The 17757-nt window shown below is 39.5% G+C and overlaps 1 long non-coding RNA gene across 1 annotated transcript; it reads right to left on the reverse strand.

Annotated features, from left to right (window-relative positions):
- Positions 1-206: 206 nt before the first annotated feature.
- LOC137850123 (uncharacterized) lies at positions 207-16675 on the reverse strand. Its single transcript, XR_011092279.1, has 2 exons — positions 16518-16675; positions 207-4257 (listed from the first exon to the last, which is right to left on the reverse strand). It is a non-coding gene; the product is annotated as an uncharacterized lncRNA (long non-coding RNA).
- Positions 16676-17757: the final 1082 nt, after the last annotated feature.

Here is a 17757-nt window from a genome sequence, read left to right on the forward strand (position 1 = left end):
GCCATGCTAGGTCAGATCAGCAGCAAAGTATTACTAACCCAATTATATCGGAGACAGGGGAGATGAATTTCACTTATTGATTGTTATGTGGGGGAAAAAAAAAAAAAAAAAAAAGGCAGCTGTAAATGTCTTGCTTTCCAGCTCTGCTAGAATTCCCTAGTCCTTTATATATCAGGGAAGAGTAATTGCAGCACTTTTCTGTACAATTCTTTTTTTTTTTTTTTATAAAGCTTATTGATTTCTGTGTTACTTTAATGATACTCTTCAGCTTGGCTTCATGTAGAGGTTATCCATGCTTTTAATCATTTTTGTTGTTCATTCCCAAATCGCCATTTATTTCTGCAATATTTGCATGAATGTTTTAAAAAGGTCTACACCAAAACATTACTGTGCAGAGCACCACAGAGGGAAATGATGTGGCTCACAATGTTCTCAAGTGAAAGAAACACCTTGAAGTTTATCATACCTGACACTCTATTATATAGCAGGAACACCTGTAGGCAAGGATATATGGACAAAGTTATACAGCATTGCATTAACAAAGAATTTATATGGCATGAGCTATTTGACAACAAACTGCAAATGAAAAACAAAAAGCCAGGAGAGAGGCTTTCCTGCAGTTGTGTTTGCTGTTATCCATGTTCTGTGACAACATCCAGAGGAATTAAATGTCACTGCAAGTCTTATTATACAGCAAAAAATTAGATGTTTCTCTAAACAGGAGTTCAGTAATTTTTTGTCACTTCAAATTTGCCAATGAAGTGAATTTTGAGCAAAGGTAAGATGATAATGTACCATAAATAATGAATCTGATTCTTTAGTGTTCTTCCTGCTCCCGAAGTATCTACTAAAATTCTGTGTTTTTTGTTTGTTTGTTTGTTTTGTGTGTGTGTGTGTTTATTTGTTTTGTTTTTGTTTGTTTTAGTTTTTTCTCTGTTCTATGATTTATTTTATTTTTTTTTTCCATTTTCTTCTTTTAATCTATGGCATATTCAGACCTTAAGCTAGCTGGTAACTGCCATTGTTTTTGTAAGCATGAGTTCCTGATAATTCAAAGATTAGGCAGACATGGTATGCGGAAGCACTTCTTGACAGTTCAGGTGACTGAGCACTGTCACAGGATGCCCAGAGAGGTTGCAGAGGCTTCTTCTTGGAGATCTTCAAAAACCAACTGGACGTGGTGCTGGGCATTCTGCTCTGGGTGGCCCTGCTCAAGCAGGAGGCTTGACCAGATGAGCTCCAGAGGTCCCTGCTAGCCTCAGCCATTCTATGATTATGTGCATAAATCTGTCTCTATGTCAGTCTGTGGATTGTTACCATGCGTACTGGGCTTATGTGCTGAGGTTTGGGTTGCAGAGCCCAGCAGCTGCCCCCTGTCAGATTAAAGCCAGCTTCAGCTGGCTCCAAAAGGGACCCACTGCTGGCCAGAGCCAAGCCAGTGAGCAATGCTGGTTGGGTGCAGGGGCCGGGCCGGAGCTGCAGCCCCTGGAGAGGAGCTCATGCAGGAGCAGGGGTCTGGGGGGAGCTGCCGCCCATGGGGACCTGTACTGGAGCAGTTTGCTCCTGGGGGATGGACCCTGTGGTACAGAGCCATGTGGGACCAGTTCTTGAAGACCTGCTGCCTATGAGCAGCCCCTACAGGATCTGTTTTGGAAGGACAGCATCCCGTTGGAGGGACCCCACGTGGAGCAGGGGCAGAGAGTGACCGTAAAGGAGTGGCAGAGATGAAGTGTTAGGGGCTGACCACAGCCCCCATTCCCTGTTCCCCTGTGCTGCTCAGGGGGAAGGCATAGAACAATGTGGATGAGGGGAGGATGTTTTTAGTTTGCTATTAGTTTCTCACTACTCTAGCTTATTAGACTACGTAATAAATTTCATTTATGTCCTTATGCAGAGTCTGTTTTGCCTATGACAATAATTGCTGAGTGATCTCCCTGTCCTTATCTCAACCCTTGAGCCCTTTCCATCATATTTTCTCCTCTTCTACCTTTGAGGAGGTGGAGAGAGAAAAATAGTGGTGGAGTTCAGCTGCCCAATTGCATAAAACAACCACATTGTGCCACTTGGTTTTAGTGAAAACAGGGGGACACTGAAATTTGGTGGGGCCCTAATTTTCCAAGGGGTTTGTGTGTTAAGTTTAGTTTTAAAGTAAGTTATGTTAGTGCAGCAGAATGTTGTCACCCATTATTCCCCCACAGCCATGTGCTCCTCCCATGACTGCTCTGGTAATTATGGGCTGAGCTCATGCTTCATCCTGAGCATAGTCTAGCATAAAAACTGATCAGACCTGACTTAAGACATCATGTCATCTAGCACTGGTGTTTGTTAACAGATATACTTGGAATTCTTATTATTGCATAAAAACTACATCCAGAGTACTTCTGCTGTCTGGAAATCATCTGCTATTATTTACTGTGTGAATGAAAGTTCCCCCCTTGAACCTCACCTACAGGTTATGCAGTTCTGAGGTAACAGTATTTTTGTAAAAGTATATCTCTTACAATAAATTAAAGCTGTATCATCTTTAAGTATATTATGTGTTCTCTCATTAAAAGATTTTGAGTGGGACATTTATTACCAGATGCCTGGAACTGTGTGGATTCTTACAGAAGGAGAAAAAATAAAATCATTGCTCTTTTTTTTTTGTTTTCCAAGAGCATGACAGGATAATGTCTTTGGTAAAAAATAGCCTACTGCAGACAGGTTTTATCATCTGAACTTGCATCCTCCAACTATAATTAATATTCTTCAAATATCGAACCTTATCTACTGTCTTAAATGAACCTTGCCTGTGAGAAAGCCAGAGGCATAGTTTAATTTAAACTTTCTAAGATGAAAAGGAAAAACACCTTACTCTCCCTTTTACATAGCTGATAAGGACCTTCAGTCTTAGGGAATGTCAATGTCCTGTGCCAGTGTGATGTTTTATAAAGAGGATGACAAAAGTTGGTCCACTAGAGTTATTCAGCATGTTGTCAGAGAAATTAAGAAAGCTGGAGGGCTTGTTTGTTTGTTTATTTATGTAATAACTAACTTACTGTAGAGCTGATAATGGATGCCAATGTAATTTCCCAAAATGAAGAACCATAAACAAATCCTTGGCATGTATTCAACTGATGTGATACAAAGCAACAAATAGCTTTGCAGGTCAAAAAACCTGGTTACACTGAAAGACTGAAGGTGGATTTCACCCTGCTTAACTTCAACCTTCTTATCTGAGCTGAGTGCTTAGGCTCTCCCTCTCCAGGGACTCAAGGGGAATAGGGAGTGAGTTATCCATCCTGCCTGAAGTGTCTGTGCCAATGTCTACTGACTGAACTGCTCAAATGCCTCACTGACTACACAGAACACCCAGAATTTTATACAGTTAATATTCTTGTGTAGGAGCTGGCTTGGAAAGAAGAGATGATTATTTTTTATTTTTCCTTTCCAAAATCTTCTCCTGTAGCCAACAAAAATGAATTGTGTAAGATCAGTCTGTGATGCAAAAATGTCCTCAACAATTTTGTAATGTCCTCAGTATTTTGTACCAGGACTACTCTGCTTATATTTTGCTCAAGCCGTAATTAAACTATCCTTGACTCTCTGTGTCAACTTCTTAATTCTCCATAATCAGAAGTGACGCTGACTGAGTAGGTTGCAACAAAAAAAGAATTAGAAAAGAAAGGAATAAGAGTGATTATTATTATAGCAGTAGATTAGGGGCAAAGCATTAAAAGGCTTTCTACGCCGACATCTGTAACATCCATTTCAAAGGATAAACTTCTGTGACTTTGCTAAGGCTTCCCTTTCTTAAAAAGAGTGCAAGAACCTTAAAACAAAATAAAGTTAAGTGAAAATCCAAACACCTCATAAAAAATGCAATTATATTTCAATTACCCTCTGGGTATTACAATGAAAAGAACATTTTGATTCCACTGCCCTTGGCTCCAAAAGAAATAGAATAATGAGAATTCTTGGCATTTGCTATACGTAAAGGTAAGCAGCAAAGCCCTTTTTCATTCAAAAAGAATACAATAATTCTTGCTTTTTACTTATGTAAAGATTCCTTGAGATTATTTTTTTTTCTCCTCATTGTTACTTCTAGAACTCAGGTCCCATCTGAGCCCTTTCTTCCATTTGCTTTGTACTTCATACTGAGGTCACCTCCCTTCTAAGCAGTATCTTTATTCCCAGTCACTCCAGGTGAGGCTTTTGCACCAAAATTTCAAGCTTCATTGCAGGTGATGGTCCCAAAGCAGGGTCTTCTTCCACACTCTGTGATGAGGGAAAAGAAGACTGTGAAGAACTCAAAGGTTGCTTCTTACTTAAATATTTGCTGGAGACAGGGATAGGCTTGATTTCCCCATAGGCTATGAATTCTCATCAATGACACCCAGAAAAAAGAAACTTTATTTCTGTCTTTGGCATACTTTACTTTTTTATCCACTTACTTTTAGGTAATTAGCTTTCAGATCTCATGTTAGAGATGATCTGTTGCACAATATGAAATGATAATGATTCTTATAATTAAGAATATCAAAGAACCTCAGTGAAAGGCTTCTTGTTTTGATCATTTGCACCCTTTTGAAAGTTTCACTTGTTACCCTGCTTATTGCCCAGCAATCAGTATTTTAGAAAGCTTGAGAAAATAGCACTCTACTACTTCTGACTTTAGAACTATGAAAAAAATATTTTAAATAAATTCAAAACATTTGCAAACCATTGTGTGCTAACACAATTGTATGTAGAAAACAAACTTGTTGAGTGTTCTGGTATAATTCAGTACTATTATGATATTTGAAATTAAGATGATAAAGAATTTCTTCAAAGGTAGCAATACATGTGAGAGAATCTGATCTTTATATATATATATATAACTATATATATATATATATATAACTATATATATATATATATAACTATATATACACATATAGTTACCCCTGTATAGCATATGAAGACTGGCATTTCTTGGCAATATCAGATGGTTATAGAGGAGAACCAGCATGGAGAATAACTTGCTGGAATTACTCATGAAGGTTAAGTTTTTGATGGTTTAAAACTGGGTTCAAATGTGGTTAATTTTTGATTTACAGACAAAGTATTCAAGTGATGCCAAAAAATGAAAGGATTGGAAAGATTATGAAAATGAAAGATTAGGAGTTAGGAGTCACCTAGTCTGGCAAGGAAACACATTAGGGAGTTGCTAAATGGGGTGAGTAGATAAGTCTGAGGAAGTAAGCTGCTGCTCAGGACAGGGTACTACCTAGTGTCAGGGTGTCAGTTAAGGGCTCTGTATGGCACTGAATCATTCCTAAAGAGCATGCACTCTGGGACAGTGATTTAATTGTGCTATAGATGATGAAATTGCAGAGGCAACACACAGAGATGAAAAGGTGTAGAGGCTGCTTCAAAGTAATCAGGTGGAGCACAGAGCTAAAACTGCTTCGGCTGAGGTTACACAAAGCATCAGGAAGCTGATAGCCTCTGCTCTTGGCATCGGAAGTGTGCTCACTTCCAGTAGTGTCACCAAAGCTTCACACATCCAGAGGATGGAGCTGCTGAGTTACTGGGTTCAGCAGCCTTCTGTGAGATGATGTGGAGTAGAGGAGTGGCTGATTTAATACATAATTTTGTTAGCTAAACAGCACTAAGTGAGGACTCAAGTGACTACTCGGGTGATAGTCTTATGAAGTATTATTGTAGTGGTTTTCCATAGTTTATTCTTTCCAATATTTTCTTAGCCTCTTGTGCTTGATGTTTGTGAGTAAGAAAAACTTGTAAGGGCAGCCCAACCCTGGAACCCATCCATCAAGGGTATTCCCACTGCAGCCTCCCCCATCATTTAGTTTCCAAGGGTTTTGCCAGGGCTCAAGATGATTTCTTCAGAGGGAAAATTAAACCCATCCCCTTTCCTTCTAACAGACTTGGCAGAAGAGCTGTGACTGGAGCTATAAAATGGAAAAGCACCAAGCACACTGTGTCCAGAGCAGGGAGAAAACTCAGAAAAGGCTCATAAAAGAGCACCAATGAAAAGCACAACAGGAACTTTAAAAAAAAAAAAAAGTCACAAAAAGGTCTGCTAGGACACTCAAACAGAAATGCAGCCAAGATACTACTACAAACCAATGTAAGGGAGTAACTAATATCAGGAAAAAAACCTCATGCTGTATGTATATAAATATTCAGTCACCTACCTTGATACCAAGTTTAAGCACACTGACTCTTAGTAACACTAAGCATTATTAGTTATCAGAACACAAACTCTGCATTTATGGAAATGTTCATAACACTATGAATTCCTTCTGAATCTATTCTCTGTGCAGCAAGAACTTTGCCTTTGTGATGATACTGAAAGGGTTGTTAGGCACTGAAACAGGCTGCCCAGGGAGGTGGTGGAGTCACCATCCCTGGAAGTCTTCAAAAGACGTTTAGATGTAGAGCTTAGGGATATGGTTTAGTGGGGACTGTTAGTGTTAGGTTAGAGGTTGGACTCGATGATCTTGAGGTCTCTTCCAACCTAGAAATTCTGTGTGTGATTCTGTGTGTATGATACCCACAGCTACTGGGAGATTTAGGAGAATGTCCAGGAGAATAAACCACACCTGTCAACCAGAATTCAACTCACTTTACTATAGTCTTGTCAAGAATATTATAAGTTTTAGAAGTTTTAATAATTTTTAATATATAATAATTTTTAATAATTTAATAATTATATAAAATACATAATCTAAAATATATGTATGAAAATTATATGGTCCCCTCTAAATAATAATAATAATAAAAAAGAAGAATCATTGTTACCATCTGGCAAATATATGAAATGTCAAGTACATATCCCATTAACATGATTTGCAGTTGACGGTAATGGAATTAATTTGTTTTACAGGAGAATCAGGAGTAGTTTCATTTTTTTTAAGAACCATGCCACTGTTACTTGCTTACAGGGAATGTGAGTGTAATTGTAAGACCCCTTCATCTGACAGGATGGTATAGTGTCCTAGATTTGGTATCTTATTTGTTATTAGCAAAGGGTATTCAGCTCAAACATTCAATTTTCTGAAAGTCCACATCAAGCTTCTCCCTGCTGTTAGCATTTAATCAATATAAAACATTAGTCTGGAGTTTCCCACTGGGTAGTGTTTATTGCTTGCACTATATAAAGCGTTTCCAGGAGTGGCAGGCAGGAAGCTGCTGGTAGCTTCAGGGCTCCCACAACTCAGTCAGATGCCAAACAAAGTCAGTTTGCAGGCACTTTTTCAATAGCGTCTCCTTTTTCAGAGTCTCAATGATCTGACTATCAATGAAGAATCTATTTTTATCCAGGCAGCTCCTCTCAAATAAGTGATCCCACTGAGTTGTTCTACTTTGAATTTTACCATTAGAGAGGGCAGGTTTCTAATAAGTCTCCTTTCCTGGATTTTTCCCCTTTTCTCATTACTCTAGTAATGATCTTCCTATTGCTTGTCACTTACCAGAAGTCAGTCTGATTGATGCTCACTTAAGAGGTCTGAATCACAGCTATAAGCCTTGCTGCATACAGGTATCCTTCAGTGAGGATTGACATGGGAAAGTTGTGATGTACCTGCAGCAGAACTCAGACTCAGTAGTGAGGGCCCAAAACTGAACACAGTATTTGTGGTGCAGCCTCACCATAGCCAAGTCCAGGGGGACAATCACTTCCTTAGTCCCGCTGGCCACACTATTTCTGATACAAGCCAGGATGCTGTTGGCCTTCTCAGCCACCTGAGCACACTGCTGGCTCGTATTCAGCCAGTTATTGACCATTACTCCCAGGTCACTTTCTGCCAGGCAGCTTTCCAGCTGCCCTTCCCCCAGCCTGTAGTACTGCATGGGGTTGTTGTGCCCCAAGTGCAGGACCCAGCAACTAACCTTGTTGAACCTCATACAGTTGACCTTAGCCCATCGGTCCAGCCTATCCAGATCCCTCTGCAGAGCCTTCCTACCCTCAAGCAGGTCAACACTCCCACCTAACTTAGTGTCATCTGCTAACTTACTTAGGGTGCCCTCAATCACCTCTTCCAGATCACTGAGAAAGACATTAAAGAGAACTGGCCCTAGTACTGAGCCCTGGGGAACTCCACTAGTGACCGGCCTGGAGCTCTAACTCCATTCACCACATCTCTTTGGGCCTGGCCACCCAGCCAGATTTTTACCCTGTGAAGCATACGCCCATCCAAGCCATGAGCAGCCAGTTTCTAAAGGAGAATGCTGTGGGAAATGGTGTGAAAAGCTCTACTAAACTCTATGTAGACAACATCCACAGCCTTTCCCTCATCTGCTAAGCAGGTCACCTGGTCATAGAAAGAGATCAGGTTAGGCAGGAGCTGCCTTTCATAAACCCATGTTGACGGTCCTCCTTTTGGCCCTTCTTGTAGATGGGTGTCACATTTGCCAGCCTCCAGTCAACTGGGACCTCCCCAGATAGCCAGAACCTATGATAAATGATGGAGATTGGGTTGCTGAGCACTTCCACCAGCTTCCTCAATACTCTTGAGTTGATTCCATCTGGCCCCTTAGACTTGTGTCCGTCTAAGTGGTGTAGCAGGTTGCTTACCATTTCCTCTTGGATTATGGGGAGGGATTACATTATGGTGATTCTTACCCATAAACACTCAACCCTATTAAGCTCAAATAGACTCAATATTTCCTGAAAAAAAAAAAAAAAGAAAAAAAAAAAAAAAGGCACAAGACTCTAGTGGTCCCTTATAAAAAAGCCCCAACACAACTTGGAATCAAGTATATTCTTGTCAGTCTTTTTCACCTCTGAAACAATAAATCTTGATTCCTTCTTGTTTCTACACAGTAGCTCTGCCTTGACAAGGAAGAGTAGGATTGATACCATGAAACTCACCCTCATTCTAAGGTAGCCTGCAGCTTGGTGGCTAGGGTACTTTCCTGTACAGTCAGGTAAATGATCTGAAAACTGTTTTTCCCAAAGCCTAGGGGTTGCTCTATCACATAACCAAGCATCCTTGGCAAAATCAATATTTTTAATGAAAGCAGCTGGTGAGATTGTGTTTTGTATAGTGCTGCCTACAACATGCTTTCCTCCTTTCAAAGTGCCTAGAAAATCATTTTCTGGAAACAGGCCAGGCAAGGATGTTAAAAAAGTTGGAAATAATGACAGTAAATGTCATATTCATGGAAAAGCTTCATCAATCAGAAAATGAGAAAAACTCACTTTTTTCAGGTCTGCTGAAAGCCAGAATACCTTTGTCAAAAACTTCTTATGAATGGGCTTTATGAATGGGCTTCCCATTTGGGCTTTATGAAGATCCAGCTTTCTTTCTGATTCATGGAAAGATGCCCTAAAAGATCTTTATTGTAGTAGAACCTGATATACTAATGGTTTTGAATAAAGGTTATTCCTGAACTAAAATACAGAAGTTAGATCCTCCTTAAAAAAAAAATCTTCCATTATTTGATCTACAGATTCAGAAGCAGATGGGAAGGACAGTCTCTGTATTATTCTAGGTTTATTTGAACTATTTCACATACTTTTCTTACAGTTAATATTTCCTCTTGTAAGCCTAGGTTTCTACTAGAAATGCATCTTTGTCTGTATCCTCACAGTAGCATTTTAATATAGGAGTTTTCCTTTGTAAAATAGCAAAATACATTAAAAGAAAAAGGTATTTTCTTCATGTTTCAGTCATCCCAAGTTAGGTGCTTAGCTGAGATTCCCACTTAGGAGTGTAGTTGCTTTTTTATGGTCAATAGACAGAGACAGGAACTTTGGAGAGATTGACTGACTCCACTTAAGAGCAGAATCACTCTCTTAAGCAAACTATTTTGCATATTGTTGACAATAAGACAACCTTGGTAATGTTGTGTGAGGTAGAGCTAGTTATCCAAGCTCCCAGACTCTATGAATCACCATGAAATGTAATTCATTTCATCTTATCTAAGTAAAGTTATGGGAGACAGAATGCCACTGCAATCGGTATCGCTTCAGCTGGTCACATGAAAGACAGGAGTGATTACTTATGCTACTAGATGACACTATTCTGTAAATTACTCTTACCTGAAACTGAAGAATATGGTTTTGCAATATAATTGTTTATAGTAAACAAAGAACCATAGTCCTTAATCTCCCCCCAAAAAGCCAAATAATTACAGTATTTAATATTGTTGCCATATCACTTCAAATTAAAAATAGTAACTATAGCCGAGTTAGAAAAAGAACGTTAAATACAGTGACTATATGATACCACACTTTTTTGAAAAACTGTGAGTTGCCATAACAGTTTTAAAAGCTAAAGCTTTACTTAATATTAAGGAATGTACAAGATGTACAAAAAACATGCCCCCAAATAATTACCAAATCATAAGTATTCTGACTGTGGAAAAATATAAATGTAGCGACTGTTGCCAATCAAAGCATGAAAATAATATAATAAAATTGCAATCAGAATTTCAAGAGTTTTAGTTCATAATTATACTTTTTTTTTTTAAATGCACTTTTGCATGACCTTTGTTGCCTTCTGTAGCTGAGTCCTATCCGATATGTCATAACTAACTATTATAATTTTTATTAGCTGTCAAGTCACTAGGTAAGAAAGGACAGACTTTGCATAAAGAAATGCTTGTGGGTGGATTGTGTTATTTATATTCTTCTGCAGAACCATAATATGCTCCTGATGGACTTCAGCAAAAGGGCAATGAGATTAGTGTCCTGCGAGTTGCAGAAATACAAAATAACTTCCAAGCACCAGAAGGTGAAGAAGAAGAGACCGGGATAAAATAAGGGGTCATCAGAAGACAGTGTCACTTCAGGCAGTTAATCAGAATTCTCTGAAATGTCTTCTAAATGATTCTGCCAGTCTGTGTCCAGCTGCCTTAACAATGAAAACAATCTCTTCATTAAGAAACCTATGGAGTTTGATAGAAGCTGCTAGAGTTATTTTGAATTAATCAAAAGTTAATATAATTTCTCTGAGTGAAAAAAGACTGCAGAAAACCATCTCCAAATTTTCTGACCTGTCCAGAGGATGTAAGGAGAAAATGAATTCTCAACAAAAGCTTCTATATTTTTTCTTAGCAAGCTCCTATATAAACAATTCTCACATACACAAAGTTAGACAACTCTGTACAGGAACAGATGAAAAAGAAATCTAAACTGTAGGGATGGTCTGATTTATCTAGTAGATAGTTAGGCAGTTCAATAACCCTATTTAGGAGTCTAGTCAACCTAGAATCTTTATGAGTCAGTAGGGAGACATGTTCAGAGGGTGACCTAGATGTTAAATCCTCACACTTAAGCTCGGCTTTTGCCCATACCTCTCTTTCATCTATGTAGAATCCTCTTAGGCTACTGGCGAGATCTCTGTGTAACATAGTTTTACTTGCAATGTCTCTTATACTGTGTGTGGTGTCTAATATTCTTCCTCATTATGGATGCTATTGTCCATTGGCCAAACAACGATGACTTAAGATGGAAGGACCTCATCATTCCCAAAGAAAACTTACTCTTTTGGGGTCAGGGCACAAAGGGCAGTGTCCTGGTTTCAGAAGCAATTCTTCCAGAACAGTAATTGATTCAGGGCAAGTAGGGAATACTTAATATGACTTCCCATCCCATATCAGTTCCATTCAGTGTTTGATTGAGACTCATTGAAAGTGGATCTAACCACTGGATTTCATCTCCCAGTCCCTGTATCTCTAGAAAGCACATTGGTGAGCACCATATATCCAAAATCTTTCCTGTAGAGCAACAGAGCTCCACAGAAAAGCTGTCTCTTTACTCTGGAAGCAGCATCTCTGCCATCCTAATCATTCCTCACCTTCACACAACCCAAGAGTCCACTCTCTCTGAGTTTCCCAGCAAAATACCAGGCTGACAAGCAAGAGAAAGAACCTCAGAAAGAACCTTAGTACAGACCTGTCAGTCTGACCTTGGTGCCAAGGAAGATCATTGAACAGATCATTTTGAGTGCCGTCACGACAGGTACAGAGCATGGCTCAGACAGATGTACAGTTCACTAGGTAAAAAACTGTCAGGAAGCCAGGCCCAAAGGGTTGCTGTGAATGGAGTTAAATCTGTTTGGCAGCTGGTCACAAGTGCTGTCCCTCAGGGATCAGTACTGGGGACAGTTTTGTTTAATATTTGTATTCACGATCTTGATGAGGGAATTCAATGCACCCTTGGTAAGTTTGGAAATGACACCAAGTTGGGCAGGAGTGTTGAGCTGCTTGAGGGTAAAAAGGCTATGCAGAGGGATCTGGTTAGGCTAGATCAATGGGCCGTGTCCAACCATATAGCATTCAGCAAGGCTAAATGCTGAGTGCTACATTTGCATCATAACCATTCATGCAGCAGTATAGGCCTCTGGAAGAATGGATGGAAGGTTACCTGGCAGTAAAGAAGTGGGGGTGCTGGTCAACAGCAAGCTGAACATAAGCCAGCAGTGTGCCCTGGTGAACAAGAAGATAAAAGCATACTGGGCTGCATCAGAAATAGTGTGAGCGGCAGGACTAGGGAAGTGACTGTCCCTCTGTATTCAGCACTAGTAAGGCTGCACCTCAAATATTGTGTTCAATTTTGGGCCCTTCATTACAAGAAGAATAATTGAATTGCTCTAGTGTGTGAAGAGAAGAGCAATGAATCTGGTGAAGGGACTAGAAACCAAGACATATGAAGAGTAACTGAGGAAACTGGGGTCAGTTAGTCTGGAGTAAGGAGGATGTCAGTCTCTTTTCTCAGGTGACAAGTGATAGTATGTGAGGAAATGGTCTCAAGTTGCACCAGGGGAGGTTTAGACTGGATATTAGAAATAATTTATTCATGGAAAGGGTAGTTATGTTGTTTTTCAGTATACATTAATCTTTTCAGTACTATCTCTTTTCCAAATGCTTTACAGAATTCAAATATACTGTAAGAATGGTTCTGCTAGTTTTACATCAATTATAGTCTTGTATATGAATGATTATTGTGCTAATCAAACAGGAATGGTAGTTATTTTAAGTGTGATGCACACTGTGAAGCTATAATTAACATTGCATATTGTGTACATTAACTCAAACCAGACCAAAACTAGGAAAAATGTGCTTTCTATTTTAATTGTGCATGTAAACATATTGATTATGCTAGTGAATAATCTAAGTAAAAACAGAAGTGAATTGCCCCATCAGCATGTCATCCTACAGCCAAATTTCCTATGATTATAAAACCATTATCACATAGTCCTCCTACAGTCCAAAACAACCTACACATAGATGAAAATGAAATTCCTGCTGAGTTGATTCCCACATATCCTCTCTCTATTCCTGATGTTTATGAATGTCCATGATTTTTAAAAAGGATTCCCTCCTTTTTCACAGTGCTAGTTCAACATCATTACTGGGCAAGAATATGTTAGGAAAGAGGTCAAGAAGGATGTGTCCCAGGTAGACTCAGGTGCTGCTTTTGTAGCTTTAGGCTAGTTCCAAAATGTACCGACAGATGCAGGGAGAAACAGTTAAATGGTTTCGTATTACTGATGTTCAGACTCAGAAGTCAATTATGAAAATGGGACTTGAGCTGTAAATGGCCTAAGGTCTTTGACATTTTACTTAATATCCTTATAAATTAGTTATAGCCAATACCTGTCAGACAAGAGAGCTCTCCAGTCATCTTTTTTCTTCTCTGTTTCCCTTTTCTGAACTGCTATACAAGAGCTAACCTGGTGCAGCCCTTGCCTGATATCCCTGGAGGATTTTCCTGAAAAAAATTCAGCTGAACAAATAAATAGTCTTCCCAATGTCCTGTACTGATGTAGTAGCAAATAGTAGCAGGGCAGATCTGGAATATATATGAGTTCAAAGTAGTAGGTAATTAAGTTGCAGGAAAAATAAGTCCGTCTAAATTTAAGGCCAGTTTTAGCCCTCAGAGAAATGTGTATTTGCCTGATGATTTTCACAGGCATTGTGTATTAGTATATCTGCATTAGTATACCTTGACCCTGAATTTCAAGTAGTATTTTGGGGGTGACTCATAATGTGATAGACAAATGGGCAAGGCCCTACCCAACATTCAGTTTCGCTCTCTGACTCTGGGTCTGAAAGAAAAGGAAAGGAAAAAAAGTGTTGTGGGAAATACTAGTCCAGTTATGGCACCTTTAGTGGAATGAGGAATGTAGGCCTGCTAGAGATGGATAATGCATTCTATGATTTTAATAGAAAACAAGTCTTCAGATCTCCTTCCTACTTACTTAATCAGGACCATCATCATCAGGACCAGTTTCTCTTTATGACCAGCATGAGTAAACAAATCTAAAACTTGCCACCATACCATCACAGCTCAGATTTAATGGTCCCATAATAGTACCACAAAAATCACTACATCTTGCATTTGCACTTCCCACAGTGTAATATATTGTTCCAGTGCACCATATGTCTGCATGTAAACCACACAGCTGAAATTAAGCACCGCTACACATGAAAAGGAGCACACAGGCAACTGAGTGAGGATCAAAATACAAAATTAACCAGGAGGGAGACATTTCTCATTGTATGGTTTCTCCAGCACCAACCTCCCTGTTCTCATCATCATGGGAGACATTGCTCTTGTTTACAAATTACCAGCTATACTCAATATTAAAAATCATAGCTTCAATAGAAACACAATCCCTTTTTCTTACACTCCCCCACAATAACGCCACTTTTGATGAGTGGTAAATTAAAATCTCTTAAAATCTCTTCCCACCATAGGCTACAACAACTTTACCAGGTCCTTCTTTTAAATATCATAATTTAGTTCAGAATAATTGTTCTCAGTCTGTATTTAGATTTAAAGTTTTATCTTTCTACTTAATATTTAAAGGAGTCCTTATGTGACTGCAAGGCTCCTGCTCTACTTTGTGCTGGTGTGGCCTCACCTCGAGCACTGTGTGCAGTTTTGGGTGCCACAGTATAAGAAGGACATAAAACTATTGGAGAGTGTCCAAAGAAGGACTACAAAGATGGTGAAGGGCCTAGAGGGCAAGTGTGCACTCATTATTCAGACTTTCTTTTTCAACTTTAGAGAGTTTGCCTAAAAGATCCAGTAGTCCTATCAGTCAAGTCTCTTACATCAATGAGACTGTTTTGATTTTCACTACTGCATTAGCAACACCGATATCAATGCTAATCAACCAGTGATTTTACAAAGGAAAGGTTATAAATATCAGTAATAAAATAAATGCAGCATATAGATGTAGCATGCCATGTTATCAAGTTTAGCTGCAACTACATCTCAAAACAGGCCAGAGGAGAACTGATCTGACTTTGCACAAGAATTCAAAACTTTAAAACACGATACTGTATTACAAGACAATTTTTACAGCTGTAAAGTCAGTGTGAGATCTTCTAAGCTTGGCTTTCAGCATTGTTTTCCAAACTCAGATAATTCCTGTTTCATCCCCTCTGGCTTCACCTAGACTCAAAGTTCAACTCAGCAAATACTATGCTCTCACCTTTTCCAACTGCCTGGTCCAAATTTAATCTTTCTAAACTATCTGAAACTCTTACTCCTACAAACTTTAACTCTACTACCCAACTTTTACAAGCTGAATCCTTGTTCTTATAGGATTCAAGACTGTCAGGTCTCTACAATACCAGGACAAGGGAATCTCAAAGCTCTGTTTTCATTCCTGATCCTCCTTCTGCTTGTGCCAGACCATAGACGATGAGAGCCAAAGCAATACTAAGATAAAATATGTTGTCTCCTTTATTAAGGATGATGATTTCAGCTCTAGAGATCTTGTCTTTAGTCTGAAGCAAACACTCTGTGTCTCAGTTCTTCACTGAGGTTGGACCTTTTTTTATCTGCAGAGCTCTCTTAAGTCTGATGTGCCTGGTGATCTCCAATTCTTTTTATTTTCTTTCTTTCTCAAGACAATAACAAATTTGAGTCAATTCTGTTGGAATAAAAGATGACATCTTGAACACAAGACTACGCTCCTGACAAATTTCAGATTTCTGCTCCAAAACATGGAGGTATCATGATCATCTGAAACAATGCATCATCCAAATGCTAGGCTATTGCAAAGTATTTCTCTGTATACTCATTTCCAGATGTATATCACTGGGTGGCAACTGTCACCAGGAAATAGAACCAACAGTCTGTTAGCCGTCAGCTTGATGCACCTGGATGTCTGTGTGGTTATAAAGGTATCATAGTGTTTTGGGGAGCTGATGAATCACCCTGTAATAGGAGGCTGTCTACTTCTCTGTATACAAAATAATTAAAAAAAATACATAAGGAAATATTAGACAGATATGCTCCTTGGACCAATTTGTCTCACAGCCACGCTACAGTAAATCAGAAATAACTTCATAAACCTCTGTAGATCTATTCCAGATTTATGTTAGCAGAACTGAAAGCCGAATCTAGCTCTTTAGGTCTCATGCTATCATTTTACATAATCAGCCACTGAAATAGTGACTTAGGGCAAGAGTTTCTAAATAAATATCTGCTGTCAAAGCACATTTACTTTGGCAATAGTTTTGACAACCAAAGGTAAAATACAATGGGGTAGTGAGAATATACTAACCACATTTCAGTTCCTTCCTGATGGGGTATAAGAAATATGTGAACTTTCTTCATCCATTTAGCATGCAGTGTCAGCAGTGGTCTCCCTGCCCATAACTACCCTGCCACAGTGCCTGCTCATCTTCAGGGATTGGCTTAGCCTCTTCCAGTCTTTTCCCTGTGAAGCACCTACAGGAAGAGTAAGCACACACACACACACACACACAAAAAAAAAAAAAAAAGTCCCAATAAAAAGCATGACACTCTCCAGTTCTTCCTTTCTTCCTTAGCATGAGCTCAGTTCTCAGTTCTTCTGGCTTTTCCAGAGAGCCAATGCATTACATAGGTCTCTCCCAATGAACAAGTGAACAAGTAAGCCATGCTTCTCATATCCTGTAAATCTAATATTTGACAAATTTGACCAGAGTTCAAATATGACAACTTTCAGAGGAAGGCACAAATTTTAAATATGACCCAAAATTACTATTGACTTTCTCTAAAATGAAGAATAAAAATTTGAAATTTGTTTAAGGTCAACTTATAATATAGTTGAAATAAATAAGTGAATAAATAAATAAAATAAGCTATTTTCTACTTCAGAGTTATTATACTGCAACAGTAACCAAGTAACTGTAGAGCATGACTTATTATACAATATATCCCTAAAGCAATGTTCATTCTAATAGTTATCACTGGCATAGATTCACCAAAGACATTGAGATTCTTTATCTCCAGGAGAAAGAAGGGAAGGGAAGGGAAGGGAAGGGAAGGGAAGGGAAGGGAAGGGAAGGGAAGGGAAGGGAAGGGAAGGGAAGGGAAGGGAAGGGAAGGGAAGGGAAGGGAAGGGAAGGGAAGGGAAGGGAAGGGAAGGGAAGGGAAGGGAAGGGAAGGGAAGGGAAGGGAAGGGAAGGGAAGGGAAGGGAAGGGAAGGGAAAGGTGGAGAGGAGAGGAGAGGAGAGGAGAGGAGAGGAGAGGAGAGGAGAGGAGAGGAGAGGAGAGGAGAGGAGAGGAGAGGAGAGGAGAGGAGAGGAGAGGAGAGGAGAGGAGAGGAGAGGAGAGGAGAGGAGAGGAGAGGAGAGGAGAGGAGAGGAGAGGAGAGGAGAGGAGAGGAGAGGAGAGGAGAGGAGAGGAGAGGAGAGGAGAGGAGAGGAGAGGAGAGGAGAGGAGAGGAGAGGAGAGGAGAGGAGAGGAGAGGAGAGGAGAGGAGAGGAGAGGAGAGGAGAGGAGAGGAGAGGAGAGGAGAGGAGAGGAGAGGAGAGGAG

The sequence above is a fragment of the Anas acuta genome, chromosome 1, assembly GCF_963932015.1.
Source record: "Anas acuta chromosome 1, bAnaAcu1.1, whole genome shotgun sequence".
NCBI lineage: Eukaryota > Metazoa > Chordata > Aves > Anseriformes > Anatidae > Anas > Anas acuta.